This window comes from Cebus imitator, unplaced genomic scaffold (assembly GCF_001604975.1).
Source record: "Cebus imitator isolate Cc_AM_T3 unplaced genomic scaffold, Cebus_imitator-1.0 Scaffold72, whole genome shotgun sequence".
Lineage (NCBI taxonomy): Eukaryota > Metazoa > Chordata > Mammalia > Primates > Cebidae > Cebus > Cebus imitator.
In genome coordinates, this window is record NW_016107387.1 from 1607851 (window position 1) to 1629970 (window position 22120).

The 22120-nt window shown below is 41.1% G+C and overlaps 1 protein-coding gene and 1 long non-coding RNA gene across 4 annotated transcripts in view; one reads left to right on the forward strand and one right to left on the reverse strand.

Annotated features, from left to right (window-relative positions):
- Nucleotides 1-22120, reverse strand: part of MYOCD (myocardin) — a 103397-nt gene that overhangs the window by 74664 nt on the left and 6613 nt on the right. Inside the window, exon 3 of one of the 3 annotated variants that reach the window (XM_017531391.2) lies at nucleotides 19667-19708. The exons of the other annotated variants lie outside the window; for them this stretch is intronic. The gene's annotated coding sequence lies outside the window, so the exon portion shown is untranslated. The remainder of the gene's footprint in view (nucleotides 1-19666; nucleotides 19709-22120) is intronic. 3 annotated transcript variants of the gene reach the window in all.
- Nucleotides 1-22120, forward strand: part of LOC119471752 — a 35149-nt gene that overhangs the window by 12369 nt on the left and 660 nt on the right. The window lies entirely within an intron of this gene.

A 22120-nucleotide genomic window follows, 5' to 3' on the forward strand; every position in this document is an offset into this window, starting at 1 on the left:
CCGGGTTCAAGCAATTCTCCTGCCTCAGCCTCCCGAGTAGCTGGGATTACAGGCATGCACCACTACACCCAGCTAATTCTGTATTTTTAGTAGAGAAGGGGTTTCTCCATGTTGGTCAGGCTGTTCTCGAACTCCCGACCTCAGGTGATCTGCCCACCTCAGCCTCCCAAAGCACTAGGATTACAGGCATGAGCCACCATGCCCAGCCCATTTGGTTTTTAAAACATAAATGTTTCATGACAATTCTACCCTGTGATTTTTCTCCAAAATAAACTTCAGGAACAGTAGCAATTTCTACCACCACCCTATGCACCTACCTCCCCAAAGAAGGGAAAATATGTTCCCTTAATATTTTATGATCATAGAATAGATGTGAAGCCTATTCAGTTTGGAGAAGCAGCCTGCTGTTTAATGATTATTTAAAAATTCATAGAAGCTTGTGGGTCAGGTAGAGTGGAGAACCAGGACTATATTCCTTGCTTGCAGCTCGGGGCTGGGACTAGCTTCCAGTTCAAGAATGGGAGCTAAACTATCTCTGCATAGCACTGGGACTGCGAACAGAGAGTGTAGAGTTTAGAAAGTGATAAACTCATTAGCGCCTTCCCAATAAATGTGTGACATTATTTGTTGTTGATATTGAGATTATTGGTAGATACAGATAGGAAGGCCAGGGCTCCTGGACATTGAGGAAGCTTGGCAGAGTTCTGTTCACTCGCCTGTGCCTGGGAGAGAAAGCAGAGGTCCCCGGGGAGAAGAAGAACCAGGTGCAGCTGTACAGGTCTCTTTAGAGTTTCAGGTGGAAGAGGAGGAAAATATCAGGATTGAAGGGCGTTGCGACATTTTGCTTATTACTTAGAGGGTAACCTCTGCCACATGCCTGCTGCTGGTGGGCGGGCCTTTCTTGAGGCCAGGGAGAGGCAACATGATGGGGCAAGAACATTGGGAATGGAAAACATAGCTCTGACTCTGCCAAGCTTCATAACCCTTAGTGTCCAAGATCCTTCCTATTTGTATACAGCAATAACTCAATATTAACAACAAATAATAGTTAACAATTTCATAGGGTTGTTGGGATGGCCTTAATGAGTTTACCACTCTCTAAACTCTACAAGGTTATCAAAGACCTTTATGCTTTGTATTGATAATGATGAGAAAGCCCACCTGTTTTCCCATTACAGAAGCTGAAGAAGAAAAGGGAGCTTTAGGTTGCAATGGGAATGCAGGCTTTCACCTTTTTTAAAAATTATTTTTATTTTTATTTATTTACTTTTTTTTTTTTAGATGGAGGAAATCTTACTCTGTTGCCCAGACTGGAGTGCAATGTCATGATCTCGGCTCACTGCAACCTCTGCCTCCCTGTTCAAGTGATTTTCCTGCCTCAGCCTCCTGAGTAGCTGGAATTACAGGTGTGTGCCACCATGCCTGGCTAATTTTTGTATTTTTAGTAGAGACGGGGTTTCACCATCTTGGTCAGGCTGGTCTCAAACTCCCGACCTCTGGTGATCCGCTGCCTCAGTCTACCAAAGTCCTGGGATTACAGGCGTGAGCCATGGCTCCCGGCCATCTTTTAGAAAGTCATTACTGCCTTAAACATTGGCTGTGCACAGGAGTGATGGTCCCTTAGAAGAGGTTATCCCATTTACATGAAGAGAAAACTGAAGGCACATGAGTAACACAGCATGTCAAGTGAGATGGAAAGGCAGAAAATGGGTGAACAGAAGTTGAGTCATTCACTCATTACAGATAAATTATTTGATCTTCTATTCCTTTCTTTTATTCGTTTTCCCTGTCTCTCTGGTGTTGATAATTCCCAATAAGAAAGTTGAAAGGGACAGATTACTGCCCGAATTGAAAAGTGCCAGTCTTGGGTACAGAAGTTTTTCTGTAAATCACCTATTGAAATCTCCCAAAAATCCTTGAGGAGTGTGTATTATTATCTCCTGATCATACCTCCTGGGATATAAGGGCTCATCCAAGGCCATAAAGTTATAGACTGAGGCAAGCAAATTTCCAACCATGACTTTGGACTCTAAACTTTTACCTCATGAGTGTAAGTTCCAAATGGAACTGTTAATATTTGGATGAGAAAACAGTAATTTTAGCCATGTTATACCTTGTGTTTTCATGTATTTCTCCCATTTGGTGTGAGGGTGGGGGGCATGTCTTTTTAAATGAAGAATCAGAAGCCATTAGAACAGGAGGCACGTTTCGTGCTACCTGCCCCCTAGTAACTCAACATAAGCGATGCTCAGCTCAGAATCACAGCCCACAGTGTCTCCATGGCAACAGTCAGGTAGGGTACCATTCTCCTTCTTGAGCCAACACGGAGCTGGGTGACTGTTCTGACCAACATAGGTGATGACCCCAACCAAGTCTCCAATTATAATGAGGCTCCTGAATGATCCCAGACTCTGATGGCATCACATGGAGTCGTTGCCATGGTTTTGGTGAGAAGTATTGCTTTTCCGAGGATTGCAAAACACTTTATGTTCCAACCCCATGCTCGCTCATTCTTGACAGAGTGGAAAATGTGTCTCCTTGGCTGAAATGTTCCTCTTGAGTCCAGCCCAAAGATGACATTTTTAGGAAAGTTTGAGAAGAATCCTATGGCTGTTACTGAGTCACGATAGAGTAGAAATGGATCTTTTCTATTTAAAGAGTTTTAAGCTACTGTTTGAAAATGTCACATTGCTAGGGAACGGTGAAAATGGAAAACTTTCCATTTGCTATCAACAAAGAAAGGTCATCACCAAATGTGCAACAATAGCGTTACGAAGCTCTGTCATCTGTCTACAAAGGGATTAGGAAGTTGCTGAGAGATACATTTAAGAATATTAGTGCATATGCTTGGGGTTTTAAAGAGGGATTGCTCATCTGGAATCGGACATGTGTACTTCTAGATTCCATTCTGCTACTAAATAGCTATTGTTTTTGAGAGGCATGCTGGATCTCAGTTTTGATATAAATTTAAGAAGGAGATTACATTAGATTTGATCAGGATTTCCTCAATTTACCTGATATAACCCCACCACCCCCAGGGGGCTTGATAAACACAAATTTCCCTGGTCCCCTTCCTGGAGGCTATATAGTCTAGTATTCCCGGAGTAGATCAGGAATACACTTTCACCAACATTCCAGGAACTTCTGAGAAAAAGGTATGTTTGAGAAATAGAAATAAGCAAATATGTTGTATGCACAAATGAGACCCTGTTTCTATACTATTTATGCCTTGCTTTTTCATTTTTTTCAACATGTTCCTACTTTTTGTGTGGGTGTGCATGTGTCAACTCTCATTTCCCATGGCTACATAGTATCTCATTATGCTTCAATATCTATTTAATCCCTTTTAATTGTCAACTTAATTTTCTTTCCTTCAGTAAAGATAAGTCAAGTCATTTTGTACTCCTATGGGGACTATGGGAGTGTCCTAACTTCACTACAACCTCACTAACAACAAGAAGAAAAGAAAACGAAAGAAGCTTTGCTAATTTGATAAGTAACAATGGTACCTCATTTATACTTTTTTTCCTCATTTATACTTTTTAATGAGACAAAGATGTTTTCTTAGATTTTTTGATTATTAGTATCTTTTCTCTTGCAAACTGTCTGACAACATACTTTGACAGATTTTCCACTGGGATTTTTTCTTCCTTTTAGACTTAGGAGATCTATTTATATTTGAAGTACTTTAAACATAGTCAGTTATCTATGTTGTAAATTTCTACTCATTTTTAGTTTGCCTTTCAACCTTGTGATCATTTTTGGCATTTAATATCTCTATATGCAATCCCTTAGAATATTCTTTTATGATTTATATCTTTGATGAACACTTATTCCTTCTCCATCTCCAGATTATGTATCACTTAAATGTTCTTACATATTTATATTTTGGTTTTCAAATTTGCATTTAACTTTGCAGTGCATCTGGAATTAATTTTAGTATATAGTGTTACAGAAGGCTCCAATTATTTTTTCAAATTGTACTTTTTTGTTTTTTGGGATGGAGTCTTGCTCTGTCACCTAGGCTAGAGTGCGGTGGTGTGATCTCAGCTCACTGCAATCTCTGCCTCCTGGGTTCAAGGGATTCCTCTGCCTCAGCCTCCCAAGTAGCTGGGATTACAGGAGCCTGCCGCTATGCACAGCTAATTTTTGTATTTTTAGTAGAGATGGGGTTTCACCATGTTGGCCAGGCTGGTCTCAAACTGCTGACCTCAAGTGATCTGCCCACCTTGGCCTCCCAGAGTGCTAGGATTACAGGTGTGAGCCAGTGCGCCCAGCCTCAAATTGTTAATTGTTCTAATATCATTCATTTCTATATCAAATGGATTTTAGATCTGTCGTTTGTTATATAATATATGCTTATATAAAACATCAAATCTGTGTCTTTTTCTTTATATCCTGAACTAAATGTTTGGTTTTGTTTGGTGTCAGACTAGGTTTACACCTGACAAAATACATGCTTTATTGGATGTGGGAGTCTAATTCTCCAAATCACGGTTTCAGGATTATTTTCAAGCAATTCCAAGATTTCAAGAGACCAAAAATTAGCAAGTATCTTATACCTACACGAGCAACAGAAGCAATATATGAGATTATGATAACAGTGCTACTCGTTCCTGTAAATGTTTATATGCAGCAGGTGAGAGTCTAATCTGATTAAATTTGAGTGTGAGTCAATTCTTAAATGTAATGAGGATTTTAGGGAAAGAGGGAGCAGACAAAAGAAGAGAAAGCAAGGATGGGGGACAGGGAAGAAAGAAGAAGTGAAAAGATAGTGCAAATAGAAAACAAAGTTTATTTTTTAATTGTAAGAACAGTGTGTGTGTGTGTGTGTGTGTGTGTGTGTGTGTGTGTGCGTGCATGCATGCAAGGGAGTGAATATCTCTTCCAATGATTAATTCACATGTACTTAATAGAATATGAAAGATGTGTTAAAGCAGAGGGACACTAGGTCTTGCTCCAGAAGAAAAACAAGAAATAGTCCAAGAGGCCTAGCAGAACTCTGATTTATAAGGCAATACTTGTGTCCCCATCATGGGCTGCCATCCAGGGCCCAAGAAGGAAATGATCCTGAAGAAATAAAGAAAAGAAAGGAAGAAAGAAAGAAAGAGAAAGAGAGAGAGAGGGAGGGAGGGAGCAAGGGAAGGAGGGAGGGAAGGAAGGAAGGAGATGGAAAGAAAGAAGGAAGGAAGGGAGGAAGGAAGGAAGGGGGGATATGGAAGGAAAGAAGGAAGGAAGGTAAGATGAAAGGAAGGAGATGGAAGGAAAGAAGGAAGGGAGGAAGGAAGGAAAGAAGGAAGTGAGGGGATGGAAGGAAAGAAGGAGGGAAGGGATGGAAGGAAAGAAGGGAGGAAGGAAAGAAGGAGGGAAGGGAGGAAGGAAGGGAGGAAGGAAATAGAAGGAAAGAAGGAAGGAAGGGAGAAAGGAAGGAAGGAAGGAAGGATGGATCTTCCTTGAAGGAAGTTACTGGAATCAGTGTGTTAAGCTTCTGTTTCACCTACCCAAATAAGTCATTCTTGCTAAGAGCATCATCCTTACCCATTTCTTCTCCCGTGTTGCCATGGACACACTGCTTCCTTAACACCACTGTATTATTCAAATGTGACTGATTTTCTTTCTACCTCCTCTCCACTCCACTGTTTTGTTTTTGTCTACCCAACTATTCCATTTATCTTAAATAAATTCCCCCTGGTCTTGCTTGACCTACTTGTGCTCCCTACTTGCTGCAACCTCTTCAGGCCCTAAATATGGTCGTATTTTATTTTTTAAAAAAACCCACCAGAATACATGGTTTGACCAGATCATTTTTTCAAACATAAATTAATTTGTATTTAAACTTTTAATGATATCATAAAATGGTTTCTGTTTAGTATATACTTAATAAGTTATCCTTTGGGGGAAGAAAAAACAAATTTATTTCATAAGACTGACTAATCAAAAGAAATAAAAGATGAGGACCGACTGTACCAGCCACACACCCCTCAGCCACAAAGCCACCTTGCTTTCCTCTAAATACTCCACAAATTCTAGTCCCTCTAGGAATGGCTCTGCCTTGACTATGTGGGAAGGTGAAAATAACTCCCCAGATTTTACTGAGTAAACCCACATGTCTGTTTCTAGCAACACATCAAAATAATAATAATGCAAGAAATTCGTCACTCTGGGCTCCAGACGCCTTACCATGAAGGGAAGGACTACGTTAGAGTTAGGTGGTTTCAAACTTTTAAAAACATATGCCTAAAAGTGTAAGTGTTTTTTAACTAGCAATCTTACATGGAAAGAAACAAAGTAGCATGGAGGTGAAGGACAAAAGCAAAACCTTTCACAAAACATTAAAACTCTGCGGAGCAGAGTTTTAAAATCATTGGGTTGCATGGTTTCCCAAATGCCTTCCAACTTCCATATGTTATTTTTATGATTTAGTTCTAAAAATCTCAAACTTCCTAAGAGATATTGCTTGGGAAAAGATGAGCGGTTTTATTCAGGAGCAAAGAGCGGGGGTGGATTACAGTGCCATTGCACCAACCTGACTCTGTTCTCCCACCCCATCTGGGTCCTTTGAAGCTTCCTTGCAGGATGCTGAAGGCTCCCGAGAGCACTGGAAAGCTCTCAAATCCAGGAGAGAGCCAGCTCCCTTAGCAACAGCAGCAGAAGGAAGTCTTCCTTTTCCATCAGCAGATGGTGGTGGGTTTTCACCACTTCTGCAGCACCTTTCCTTACAGTGGACTCTTGGCTCTTAGAATCTTCTGCACCCTGCCTAGCAACCAGTGCCCTTAGCAACTATGAGAGCTACCTTTTCAACAGACCCATGATGTTGCTTGTTCTCCCACGGCTCTAGACTGTGTCCGTGGTCTGCAGATATGATAAGCCCTATGTCTAAATGGAAACCTTCTTTATGATTTGAGTGTTATACAGTTAGATGCCAAATTCCAGAATTTTGTGAAAAATCGGAGTGTCTTAAAAAGGAAACGGGGCCTACATTCAATTTCTGCTTTGCACACAGATGAAATACCTACAGGTGTTGACTAGAAGTTCACCCAAAGTTCTGTCTGCCCCGATATATCAGCAGGATGTCTTGAAAGTCCCCACAAGAGCTTGGGAGAAGAGCCCTTGTTCCTCCCACTAAATAGCCATGTGACCCTGGCCAAGACACTTCACCTCTGCAGCTTCAGTTTCCTCCTCTGTAACGCAGGAGAGATGAGCTGATGAAGTCAAAGGCTCCTTGGGCCGGGGTGGTCGGGGGAGAGGGGAAAAGGGGGTGGCTAACACTTCATGACACTTGGCTTCATTTTTGACCACGGTCTGTCTTTATAAATCTCCAAATTCAGGGCTCTGAGATTCCTCTTAATCTCAAGTTTTTCCCATGAGGTTATAGTATTTCTTGTCATAGTTCTTAGTGTTACATTCAAAGGACAGGAAAATGCTGCAAGATTGTAAAGCATATCTCACCAAGTGCTCTAAATGCAGGGTCCCAAAGTGACCCTTTAGAGGGAAATGTCACCTGGAACAGCTATTCCTTTGCCTTTGTTTTTGTTTTTGAGATGGAGTCTTGTTCTGTCGCCATGCTGGAGTGCAGTGGCACGATCTTGGCTCACTGTAACCTCCGTCTCCCTGTTCAAGTGATTCTCCTGCCTCAGCCTCCCGAGTAGCTGGGACTACAGGTGCCCACCACCACACCAAGCTAATTTTTTGTATTTTTAGTAGAGATGGGGTTTTACCATGTTGGCCAGGATGGTCTTGATCTCCTGACCTCATGATCTGCCTGCCTTGGCCTCCCAAAGTACTGGGATTACAGATGTGGGCCACCATGCCCGGCCGAACAGTCATTACTTTTATGGTTACTCCAGAAGTCTTTAGGATGATCAGGTCAGCCCAGTGCTCATGCATTTGTATGTGTAGCTACCAGTTCAAGTTCTCATAAAGTATTGAACAATTCCTTGCTATTTGTTGAGGCACCTTTAGACACAGAATTATACAAAGCAATTTAAGGCATATATACTCTGATGGAGAAAAAGATACACACACTTGAGTTAACTAAATAAAGTGTTAGGCAGCATCTGATTAAATAATCCATATATGTAGAAGGCTACCAAAGGGCAGAAGAACTGAACCTTTAACTTTTCAAGTGAGAAATTTATGGGCAAGATGCAAGGGAATCCTTGACCGATAAAATAAAATAAATAAAACCTTTTTCTTTTTCAGCCAGTCTCAATCTGTCTCCCAGGCTGGAGGGCAGTGGCGTGATCTCAGCTCACTGCAACCTCCGTCTCTCGGTTTCAAGTGATTCTCCTGCCTCAGCCTCCTGAGTAGCTGGGATTACAGGCGCCACCACGGCTGATTAATTGTATTTTTAGTACAGACGAGGTTTCACCCTGTTGCCCAGGCTGGTCTGGAACTCCTGACCTCAAGCGACCCACCCACCTTAGCCTCCCAAAGTGGTGGGATTACAGGCATGAGTCAGCATGCCCACCCCACTTTGCCTGCTTTTTTTTTTGAGACAGGATCTTACTCTGTCACCCAGGCAAGGGTGTACTAGTGTGATCTCGGCTCACTGCCAACCTCTCTCTGCCTCCTGGGTTCAAGTGATTCTTGTACCTTGGCCTCCCAAGTAGCTGGGTTTATAGACACGTGCCACCATGCCTGGCTAATATTTTTTGTTTTTAGTAGAGACGGGGTTTTGCCATGTTGGCCAGGCTGGTCTCGAACTCCTGGCCTCAAGTTATCTACCTGACTCGCCCTCCCCAAGTGCTGGGATTACAGCCACTATGACTGCCAAAATGAATAAAATCTTAAATCAGAAATAAACATGGCACTTCCTACCCAGGGGCTGGCTTCATGAGCATATGAATTGTGCTGTGAAAGAGCCCTATTTTGGCCAGGTGCAGTGGCTCACACCTATAACCCCAGCACTTTGGGAGGCTGAGGTGGGTGGATCACAAGGTCAAGAGATTGAGAACATCCTGGCCAACATGGTGAAACCCGATCTCTACTAAAAATACAAAAATTAGCTGGGTGTGGTGGCGCATGCCTGTAATCTCAGCTACTTGGGAGGCTGATGCAGGAGAATCGCTTGAACCCAGGAGGCGGAGGTTGCAGTGAGCCCAGATCATGCCATTGCACTCCAGCCTGGGCAACAAGAACAAAACTCTGTCTCAAACAAGAAAAAAGAAAAGAAAACGCCCTATTTTTAGAAGAACCCTGTGCTTGGTTTAATGAGGTGCTATCACCATTGTGAAATTCTTAATCATTTTTGAACAAGGGACCCTGCACTGTCATCTTGCCCTGGGCTCCATAAAACGTGTAGTGCTCCTCTGGACAGTCCTCGGTTCCAGGAAAACTTCCTGTTTGGGAGTGGTAGGGGAGACTCTGTAACAGGAGTTGGGAATTCAGGTGCAGGGGGCTGTGGATGTACATTGCACTTTATCCTGTAGAAAGAGGGCTATGATGGCATTATTTTGAGCAGCAGAGTAATTTGGTAATCTTGACATTTTAGGAGGACTCATCTGATGCTAGCGTGATGGGAAGAGACAGGGCTGGTTTGGAGACTCTTGTCACGATCCATGGCTAAGGCAAGAAAGTCCACTTGGGAATAAAAAAAAAAGAGGGCAGATTTGAGAAACAAGTGGCAACAACAAAAAAAAGAATTGCTATGTCTTGATGATAAGTTAATGAAAGATGGAGAGAGAGAGAAAGAGATAGATGTGAATTAAACTTACTTATATGACCCACTCTTTGGTCAGACTTTTGAAAAAAACCAAAGCACTATTACTGTGATATTGGTAGCAAAATCGGTCGGGCTGCCAGGAGCCTTTGAAGTGATGCCTTCATCTGGGAATTGGCCAGTAAGGTGAACATGCTAACATCATTTGTCCATTCATTCATTTCATTCATTCAATATTTATTGATCACCTACTGCATGTCCAAACACTGTCTTAGACACAAGGCTCCAGCTGTGAATTAGACTGTTGCAAGTTCTGCCTATGTAAAGTTTACAGTCTAGGGAGGGAGAAAGATATTAAATAATTTCAATTTGGGGAATGTCATGTTGGGAGCTTCACGTAGTTTGGGAATTAGGGAAGGCTTTTCTGGCCTTTTCTCCCAAGAAGCTTAAACAAATAAATAAATGGAGTTGTCAGGCCCACAGCATTTAATTTGCCTTTTTCCAGTTCTACTTAACAACCGTGTGTGTGTGTGTGTGTGTGTGTGTGTGTGTAATTTTCATTCCCAAAAGACTTGACAGGTCTGATAAGAAAGAGAAAGAGAGACAGAGGGAAGGAGGGAGAGAGAAAGAAAGAGAGAAAGGGAGAAAGACAGAGAGATGGAGAAAGAGAGGAAGAGCGAGTGAGAGAGGTGCTGGTGGCAGTAAAGTTGTTTGTGGCAGTGACGGAAGAAAGGATGGGAAGCCAGTGATGCTTCCTTTATTCTCCTCTGAAATGGTTTTTCACTGGGTTTAATAGGAAATGCTTTTCTCCTCTGCTATCCATGTGATTTTTGTCTCTCTTCCTAGTCCCAGTTTTTGTTCTGAGGATGGGCATCGCCCCAGCCAGACTGAGCTTTTCCCTAGGAATTTTGGAAATGGGACTGAGAGTGAAAATTCAAAGCAGTCGGAGGTGGCCATTTCAACCATGCAAATTGAGAAACAAAGCCAGTTGATATTGAGGGAGAAGATGGAGCATGGAAGACAGCCAGAGAGTGTTCAAATCCCCAGTTCCAGTGAATTTCCACCCAAGTCACAAACACATTCCTGTCGCTGAGTTTTATGAGATACCCCAGTATGTTTATAATAAGTGTTCCTTTTTGCCTAAGCTTTTTCTGAGCTTCTAGTGTTTGATTCTCTATTATTTGCAAAGAGGTTCCATATGATCATTTTTGAAGAGACGCATCCCGTGGTGGCAGAAAGCTATCAGCACAACCAAGTAAAGCTTTGAGATTGACTTTTAAATCCTGTTCTACCATTCAAAGACTTCTGGGTATGTGGATGCAGGTGTTTGTAAAACTGAGCAACATGTACACTTCTGATGGAAAGCACATGGTAGTTATCATACTTAGGACCTGGATAAAGCAGGTGGTGAGCAGCAGCTTGGACGGCTATTTCTGTTGTGTCCTCTCCATACAGTGCCAGGTCAAGATCACAAGTCCTGGACACATCAGAGCATGAGCCCACTGAAAACTCTCTCCGTGGAAAGGGCAGTGGTACCTGTTTACAGTTGAGTCCTTTACCTTCCCTTTTCTGTTGAAGCCTATCCTAGGCTTAGCTGGACGCACCTTTATATGTAATCTTTGACCTCGACATTATTGCCTTCAAGGACACTACCAGGCATAGATCTTTGGGAAAGCTGTTGGCTGATGAATGGATGACTTCCTGAAAAGTAACAAGTGGGACCACCATCAGAGGTTTTGGGGTCACCTCCATAGCTGGGAGCTGATACTGTGTGGCACATACAGATACAAGTATCCTCTTTGCTTCCTGTGAGTGGTTCATTCACCAAGTTCTTTCCATTATCTGACTCTAGAACAAAGCCACTGTTCTTGCCAGTAGCCTGTGCCACCTGTGGGTCTGACATGTTCCTCCTTGGGGTACAGAAGCATCGAGTTTCCTGGTAAAGAGAAGAGTGTGGCTGACAGAATGCTGGTAGAAGATGAAATGAGAGCCCTGGTTATCTGCATCGGTCTTGCTCCAATCCTGGACACGTTTCCCAAACGAGGCTGAGAGCCAGGGATTATTTTTTGTGTGGACTGCTAATGCCTGAGCACACTCTGTTCCCTGCCTTCTGATTCCAGGTACCAATAATAACTGTTCCCTAGCCAAATGTTGCCCTGCATGCTTTGTATGTTGTATTCATAAGATTATCATAGGTCCAGCTGTCCGCCCATCTACTACAGGGAGTACTCAGAAAGGTGGAGGTGAAGATGATGATCAGGTCACTGAACAGCTTTCTCAATTATAAGATGGTCTCAAGGAACAAGGCGAGCTCCGGGGGTGCTGGGCTGGCCTCAGTGGCCCTTGGAGGAGAGCACTCAAGCGAGGAGGCTGAGCCCAGGCACACACTGTTCTTTCTTCATCCAAAGGGATGTTCCATCTCGGCTTCCTTTAGGAAGATTAAGAGACATGAATTCAGGCCAGCATCTAGTGCCGGGCATTTGCTGGGTCAAAACCAGAATACTGAAAGCCAAAATGCTCGGTCTCAGAGTTACCAATCAGTGATTTCAATGACTGAGCCTCACGCACCAGCTCAAGTTGTTTTAGAAAGATGTCTGTTCACACAAACCCTGTGAAGCTATTCTCTCCCTAAGCACCACACTCTCAGTTTGTCAAAACATTTGAAGAAGACTAATTCATGCCTCAAAAGGAATTCTCCCTCACTCACAAAGCTGCCAGGTTTGTGAGCTTAAGGCTTTCATGTTAAAATAACTCAAGACACTAGAGGGATAGGGAACGAAAACCTCAAGTGGAAATGCCTTGGGGCTTGCGATGTCACTAAGAAGACAGAATTCCCAACTTACATGCTCCCTGGGAGGACAGGATGGCAAAGTCAGGTGGCTCAAGCCAGCTCTGACTGGTTTGGGTGCTTTTGAGAAGCGGTACAGGGTAGTAGTCACAAGCATGGACTTAGACGCCAAAGGTGCATGAGTTCAAGTCCCAGCTTTTCCATTGACAAGGCAAGGGGTTTTGTGACAGTTCCTTAAGTGCTGGGAGCTTTGGTTTTTCTTATTCTATGGACTGGAGGAGGGCAACAGCAGTACCTCCTTACCAGATTGCTGTGAGGATGACAGCACACACAGTAGGCATAGTTCCTGGGGTGCTCTGTTGGGGTGTAGGGAACCTCATTAAACCCCTCTCTAAGTCAGGGAACACTGGGAAGCAGCAGACAACACTGCCACGAGAACTGTTCAGCCAGCATGCTGTTCAGCTGCGGGGACCTTTTTCTCCCATCACAAACAGGTCCCTGAAGTACAGAACAGAAACTCGGCAACTGACATAAACAATTTCAAACAATAATTTTGGAAGACAGATTGCTCCATTTGGGCACCAAGATTCCTCTCCGAGGTTTTCCCCACTTGTTTATGTATTCCGTGGCACCGAGCCATGAGTGAATTAAGCAGACAGCATCCGCACACGCCCGGGACAGCGGGAGGGGCCTCCGGAAAAAGGACCTGCCATTTGACCCGCGTTCCTTGAAAGCTATTGCTTTGGAGATGCCTGAGACAAAGGGACTCAGATTTACGCCTTTTTGTGTTCGCTCGTTCATTGAGAGAGGCCACAGAACTGGTGCTAGGAGATCTGAGTTCAAGTCCTGCTTTCCCATGTTCTATGTGTAAATTTGGGCAGGTCATTAATCCTTTCTGTACCTTAGCTTCCCATCCCTGTAAGAGAGACTTCATTATATTCACCTTTAGGGTAAGTATGGTGGTCTAAGACCCCTTTAGCCCTAATAAATTACCATATGAAGATTAATGAGGTTAACCATGGTCATCCATGAAGTAGCTGAATAAGAATTAGTTATGGGCCGGGTGTGGCGGCTCAAGCCTGTAATCCCAGCACTTTGGGAGGCCGAGGCAGGCGGATCATTTGAGGTCAGGAGTTCGAGACCACCCTGGCCAACATGGTGCCGGACATGGTGGCAGGCACCCGTAGTCCCAGCTACTGGGGAGGCTGAGGCAGGAGAATCGTTTGAACGTTTGAGGCAGAAGTTACAGTGAACCAAGACTGTGCCACTGCACTCCAGCCTGGGCAACAGAGTGAAACTCTGTCTGAAAAAACAAACAAACAAAATTAGCTATAAAGGGGAATTAGAGTTTGGAAGAAAGGGCATATTTTACAAGGCAAAGAAGTTCTTCCAAAATTGAAAGGAGAGTCTTCATTCCATGGGGCTGTGGTTCTTGAATATAACCTTAAGTTCTCTAGAGAGCCTAAATTAAGCTTGCGATATATACTATACTATTAAAGCATATATTGCCTTTTCTGACTATAAAATAAGTGCATGTTCATTATAGAAAATTTGAAGAACATATAAAAGTTTCAGGATGAAAATCCAATAGGAATTGGATAGGAATTCAAGTCTGCAGAGATAAGCAACACTTGCTAATACTTTGCTTTTTTTCTGCTGATTCACATGTCTGAACATGGATATGAAAAAGGTACCTACCCTACAATTTCTCAAGAATTGAGATTGTATCACATGCAATTTTGAAACTTTCTTCTTGCATTGTAAACATCTTTGCATCTCATGATGCTCTGAAAACACCATATTTAATGTGCACATTAAATCTCATTTTCAATGTATTTAAATATTCTCCTTTGGTTAAGCCTCTCCAGTTTTCCCCTCAGTTTTTTGTAGCATATCATACATACCCTTGCAAAGAGTATCCTCAAAGATACATCTGTAACTCTCTCATACTACATATATGTTATATATCATATACAAACATATACATATACATATATCTAAATGTAGCTATATTAACAATGCTTTACCTGTCAGAAAATAATCCTGGCTCTACTATTAGACACAGGTTTTGAAACAACCGAACAGTGACACTTGAGAATGCTCTCTGTCTCTGGGCCATTCTGTAGTGTCAGGTTCTAATCTATGTGTTAAGAACACAGTCCTCTGTAAAGGCTGCATTTCTGCTAAGCTAAGGATTCCTTTGCTAACCCTATGCCTCATTCTGTCCTCCTCTCCCAGCCAAACCTGAGTGACGCTTGCTGAATCTCCATTTCTCCTTCTAATCTAGTTCTTTCAATCTTGAAGCCATTGCAAATCGTTACCATGTAAGACTAAAAAAAAAAAAAAGCTTTAAGCAGATGGACTTTTTTTTTTTTTTTGAGACGGAGTCTCACTCTTGTTACCCAGGCTGGAGTGCAGTGGTGCTATCTCGGCTCACTGCAACGTCTGCCTCCTGGGTTCAAGCAATTCTCCTGCGTCAGCCTCCTGAGTAGCTGGGACTGCAGGCACACGCCACCATGCCCAGCTAATTTTTTGTATTTTTAGTAGAGACGGGGTTTCACCATGTTGGCCAGGATGGTCTCGATCTCTTGACCTCGTGATCCCCCCGCCTCGGCCTCCCAAAGTGCTGGGATTACAGGCGTGAGCCACCATGCCCAGCCACAGACAGACTAATATGTTGAGAGAAGAAATGGGTTAAATGGCAGGCATCTGCCTATCTGAAAAGGCTGTGTTTCCTCTGGATTGTTCATTTCTCTGGGGGACCATATGGTCAATTTTGTTTTGCAAGCCCCGAGAAGAGACCTCTAGGTCTGAATCTACTGGACGACTTCGGACCAATTTCCTAATGTCTCTGGAAACTCAGTAACCTCATCTGTATAATCAAATTTGCAATCTTAAACAATTGGTAGAAAAATAAAAATATTAATCGCTATGATCTTTTTTGGTGGGAAAGAGAGAGTTGAATGCATTAAAGAAATAAAAGGTGCTGTAATTTGGCAGACTGCTCCCTGCTGTCTATCCTCAAAACTTTGTTCTCTAGAGAGAACTCTCTCTTTCTCTCTCTCTTTCTCTTTTCTTTTCTTTCTTTCTTTTTTTTTTTTGTGAGTTTTATATTTAGACAACAGTATTCTCAATTATAAGAGAAGAGGATTTGGGCTCAGCCATGAGCCTTTGCTAGTCCTCATAGCATTATGGTATCTTGCTGGGACCCAGGCAAGCTGTCTTCAGAGGCATCAAAAGATCAGATCCAGAATAAAAACCACACCTCCCTGGAGAATAAGTGTAATTATTATGCCTTTTTTTTTTTTTTTTTGGAAAGGAAGAGAGTGATAATAGGTATATAAAACACTTTGTAAAATACAATATCAATTATATAATGACAATAATTATCTTTGTAACTCTTAAGCACAATCTAGGGTAAAAAGAAATGATCATTACTGGGCAGCGAATCTTAAGAGAAAATTGTGAGAGGCTGGTCATTGTTAATTTAGAATCAATATGATATCTTATAATTACATAAATAGTTTTAAAACACTGTAAATTAACATAGCATATTGATATAAACATTCATGTGAGAATTAATATGTCATTTTTTTTACTTTCATTTTAAGTTCGGGGTACATGTGCAGGAAGTGCAGGTTTGTTACATAGGCAGACGTGAGTCATGGGGGTTTGTTGTACTATTTCATCACCCAGGTACTAAGCCTAGTACCATTAGTTATTCTTCCTGATCCTCTCCCTCCTCCCACCCTTCACCCTCCTACAGGCCTCAGTATGTATTGTTCCCCTCTATGTGTCCATGGGTTCTCATCATTTAACTCCCACTTATAAGTGAGAACATGTGGTATCTGGTTTTCTGTTCTTTGCCTTAGTTTGCTAAAGATAATGTCCTCCAGCTCCATCCATGTCCCTGCAAAGGACATGATCTTGTTCTTTTTTATGGCTGCATAGTGAGAATTAAAACATAATTAATATTCATGTGTGAATAAAATATCTACCACTTATTGAGTACATCAGCACATCCCTACACTACGTCAAGAACTTTGTATATACTTTTCCACTAAAGCCTTCAAAATTTCCAATGAAAGAGACATTCTTGTTTCCACATATACACATAGAAAAGTAGAGGGTGGAGAGCTTAAAAGCATGCACTCGAGTTCATATCATACGATCAATAAGGATGGAGGCCAGGATTTGAAGCCAAGTCAGCCAAGTGGCATAGCCTATACCACATATACACATTGAGATTTTCCAATAAAAATTAATAGCAGAGTTGTGAGTTTTCAGCTCTTAGTTGAGAAGCAAGTTTTAGTGGTTGTCGTTGGAGTGTGAGCATGCTCCAGGATTAATGAGAATTTGAGAACAACAAAAACCTCCCAGGGACTGAGCCAACCCCTGATTTAGCTGCTACGAAAATATTGTATTGTTAATCCACTTCCCCATGCCTCCATGTCTTAAAAACAACAAACAAACAAACAAACAAACAAATAGCTCTCACTGCCAATTGATTTGCTATGGAAGTTACTCCTTATTATTTAGAGGATCTAGGAGATACTGGATAATCATAATAAAGAATATAAGAAAGAGCATAAGAAAAACTAACAATTACAGCCTCACCACCCAGAGCTAATCATTTTGGGAATGGGTCCTTCCAGGCTTCATTTCCATGTGTCTGTTTGAGCACTTTTGGTGTGTTTGTGGTGTGTTTTGATTCCCAACTTGTTGGACTTAAAATTTTTTAACTTTTAAAAGAAATTTCTTTTTTCACTGTCTTCTGGTCAAGGAAAAAACCCGATGTTTTGAATTTGTTGACATTTCTTTTTTTTTTTAATTGTGATTTAGGTTCTGGGGTACATGTGCAGATCATGCAGGATTGTTGCATAGGTACATACATGGAAAGGTGGTTTGCTGCCTTCATCCCCCCAACACCTATATCTGGTATTTCTCCCCTCATTATCCCTCCCCATCTCCACTGTCCCTCCCCGAGCCCCCCACTACTGACCGAAGTGTGTGATACTCTCCTCCCTGTGTCCACGTGTTCTAACTGTTCAACACCTGCCTATGAGTGATAACATACAGTGTTTGGTTTTCTGTTCTTGTGTCATTTTGCTGTGTGTGTATATGTGTGTGTTCGTGTATGTATGTGTGTGCAGGGAGAGGGTGCTAAGTCTAAAATTATATCCTATGTCAGGTAAGAGGATTAAAACATGTAATCAAATTTTATTTAGTGTTCATTTACTCTAAATCTTCACTTAAATCTTTACCTACTTCATTAAACACTTACAGATACATTTTTCTCCCATGACTATTAGGATGTCAATTTCTTCTTATGTTTTAGGCATACTTAAAAATTATGATGTAGATACCAATACAGTTTTATTTTAAAAGATGCAAATGCTAAAGAAAGATAAGGTGTTGCTCTCTGTACCCATGGATACCATAATGAACAGTTTGACTTACATCTTTGAAACTTTTTTCCTGTGTACTTACGTATAAATACTTTTTTAAAAACATAACTGAAAATATGTTGCTGGATTGTTTTATAGCCTGAATTTTAAAAAATTAATTATACATTTTGGAGATCTTTTCACATCTGGTCATATAGGATTTCATCATTTCTTTTTGCTTTGCATTGTGTTTTATTGTATTCTATACTGTGAATATATTATAATTTAATTAATCATTCCCTTACAGGTGATGTTTATGCTGGTTCCATCTTTTTGAGGTTAGGCATTATACACTATGATAAAATTGTATCTGTTAAGACTTTACAGTATGGATTGCTCACCAACACGATAGGTGTATCTATGCCTTCATGCCTATTCAATACTCAAAATTATGAACATTTTAAAATTTTGCTGATTTGAAGTTTTAAAAAAATGGTATCTAGATCTTTCACTTTACATTTTCTTGAATGCTAGTGAGTTGAGTATATTTCATGTGCTTACTAATTACTTTCCCCCTTGAATTGTCTTTCCATTAGGTTGTTTGTTTTTAATCTTATTGGTCATATAAGTCCTTTTAATAATCTTGTCTCACATATATTTTCTTTCTTTCTTTTTTTTTGAGACTGAGTTTCACTCTTGTTGCCCAAGCTGGAGTGCAATGGTGCGATCTTGGCTCACTGCAACCTCTGTCTCCTAGGTTAAAGGGATTCTCCTGCCTCAGCCTCCTGAATAGCTGGTATTATAGGCACACAACACCACGCTAGGCTAATTTTTTTTTGTATTTTTAGTAGAGATGGGGTTTCACCATGTTGGCCAGGCTTGAACTCCTGACCTCAGGTGATCCACCCACTTCAGACCCACAAAGTGCTGGGATTACAGGCATGAGCCACTGCACCCCACCTCACATATATTTTCAAGTATTTTTTCAACTACAGTTTGGCTTTAAATTTATTTTGATGATTTTTTAATGTGGAGTTTTAAAGTGTTTAAGTGACCAAATGCGTCCATTTTTATTTCTAACCTGGCCTTGGCCACAAGCTTGGGAAGCCTTGTCCTACTCTGATATGATAAGATTATTCTTCTCTGTTTTCTCCAAATATTTTATAGGTTTCCTTAGCTCTTTAATCCATATGGAATTTGTTTTAAGGTATATTATAAAATATCTCAACTCATTTATTTCCAAAGAGATAGTCAATTTTCTCAACAAACCCATTACATATTTTATTGTGGATTTAAAGAGCCACTGTTTTCAGAGGTTAAATCTATGCATATATACATAAATGTCCACGTGGGCATGTAGTGTAAATATGTGTACACATACACATACACACAATTCTGATCCACTGATAAAAATTGTTTTACTTCTGGTACTAACTGCTAGATATTTCTTAAAGAACTATGTTTAATGTCTTAGCGCAAATCTCTTCTGTTGTTGCCTTTTAAAAATTTCTTAAATTTCTTTTTCTCAATTAAACTGAGGTTTAAAAAGTCAAGTTTTACTAAAAACCCTGGGACTTTGTAGGAATGGCATGTGTAATTTTTAGGTAAAGTACTAGAACAACTAGCTTGATAAATCACTATGTAGGAAATCAAGGGCAATAGCAGTAATTGGGTATACGGCTGGAGTCGTAACCCAGAAAGAGGCATATTAAATCTATGGGGTCGGGTACGTGTGTATGGTTGGGGGGGTGGGGCAGGGAAAGAAAGAAAAGAGATGTAGGTTATAATAGAGATAATCATCATGGTACAGTGGAACAAGCATGTTCATACCTGGCCTCCAAGTTGTCTAAAATCTTCGAGCCTCAGCTTCATCTAGAAGATGGGAATAATCACATTTTTGTAAGGATTAAATGAGATGATAAATGTGCTCACAGATAATAGATTCCGAAACTCCTAGTCCTATTCTCTTCCCTTTTAATGAGTCATGAGTCATATTTGCTAACAGGTGGTCGCTAAATAGGGAACCACCGGGAAGTTTCCAAAGGCATTAGGCAGCTGTTACTCATTTTCTTTTTCAATCTCTGCTGAAAAGTTATGAAAGGCTCATCTGTTACCAGCCGACACTGGGGAAGTACCGAAGGTTACTCTGAGTTAGTTGTACAGTAGGGACAAGCATTCATCGCCAAATAGAAGTAGGCCTAACGCTAAGTTTGTTACATTGTCAGTGCTTCCAGAAACGCTAGCCAGCATTACAGCTCATAAATATTCGAATCTGTTCTTCCCACTTTTAGGCATTTTCTCTAAATAATGAGTATCCTACAGAGCAATCCAAAGGAAAATATTTTCTTTCTTTCCATGAAGGATTTCACAGCAATGTTATATATGCAGATTTTCATAGTAGTGTTATTTATAGTATAAAGATTATAACTGGCTTAATTTTCCGATGCAAGTGGAAAAGGTTTAGTAAATTACTATACACTCATTTGGGGGAAAATTATGCAGTCTTTTTTTTTTTTTGGAGATAGAGTCTCGCTCTGTTGCCAAGCTGGAGGGCAGTGGCATGATCTCGGCTCACCACAACTTATGCCTCCCGGGTTCAAGCAATTCTCCTGCTTCAGCCTCCCAAGTAGCCAGGACTACAGGTGTATGCCACTACGCCCAGCTAATTTCTGTGTTTTTAGTAGAGATGGGGTTTTACTATGTTGTCCAGGATGGTCTCAATCTCTTGACCTCATAACCTGCCCACCTTGGCCTCCCAAAGTGCTGGGATTACAGGCATAAGCCACTGTACCTGGCTTATTATACAGTCTTTAAAGCAAAAATTATGTTGCTATGCAGCAGCTTGAAAAATATTTGTGTTATTATACTAACTGATAAAAAGGCTGAGTATAAACTTAGGTATATACTCTGATTATCACGTTATAAAAATCTTTGTGCACCTGGCCAAGGACAGAAAGAACACATGATTTAAAAAATGTATTGAAGAGAACTATTGAACTATTGTTCAATTAAGGTTGAGTAGAATTTTCCAGATTTAACATTTTTGAAGTCATTTTTTAGAAACTCCAGACAGGGCAATAAGTCTCAAGTAAATAACAAAAAGTTTCTTGTGGAACTTTACCTAGGACTGAAAAACCAGCCTCACCAGTCAGGAGGAAAACAAGATTGGCTTCCTAAAGGGAGTGTTTCCAGAAATAGAAAAGGCAGAATTGTTTATGGGCTATTTTGCATCATTTGTGAAATGGGGATGTTGCCCGGGGTTACTTGACTGTATTTTATGAGAAACAACTGATCGATGCTTTTGTACCACTTAAGAGGCCAAGGGGAAGGAGATACAAGTTGAGGAGTGAAAACTTAATGCAGTAGTTCAAACTGGGGTGCTGGAAGGGATTGCTAATAAAGACATGCTAAGTATTTGAGGGTCTGTGTATCCATTAATCATTGCTGCACATACCAAGTGAGAGCTACGAAAACCCAATAAGTACATTTTACAATATTACAGTGGCTCAATTCACTTTTTGTATTGTATTTTTTTTTTTTTTTTTTGTAAGATGGAGTTTCACTCTTGTTGCCCAGGGTGGAGTGCAATGGCACAATCTGGGCTCAACACAACCTCGGCCTCCTGGGTTCAAGTGATTCTTCTGCCTCAGTCTCCCCAGTAGCTGGGATTACAGGCATGTGCCACCACACCTGGCAATTTTGTATTTTCAGTAGAGATGGGGTTTCTCCATGTTGGTGAAGCTGGTCTTGAACTCTTGACCTCAGATGATCCAATTCACTTTGAATTCAGCTTCTTTTCTAGTGATATAAGGTAGCTGAATACAGCAAACATCTATCAGTCAGAGGGATTTTTTTGATAAGAGAAGTACTCCAATAGTGAAATGAGAGAACTTCTCTTCCATCACCAGCAGAAGAAAAGAAAGACATTCTTCTCCCTTCAGTGGTTCCAGAGAACTTTTTGTTACGCTCTGGAAAAATGAAAGTCAGGAAATAGTTTTATTTATTCTAAATCTTTGGGTATAAATGATACATTTTATTTTAACAAAAATTGGACACCTGCCTCTGTGTTATCTAAAAATAATGATCCATTTTGGGAGGCCGAGGCGGACAGATCACCTGAGGTCAGGAGTTCAAGACCAGCCTGACCAGCATAGAGAAATCCTGTCTCTACTAAAAATACAAAATTAACCAAGCTTGGTCGCGCATGCCTGTAATCCCAGCTACTCGGGAGACTCAGGCAGGAGAATCACTTGAACCCGGGAGGCAGAGGTTGTGGTGAGCTGA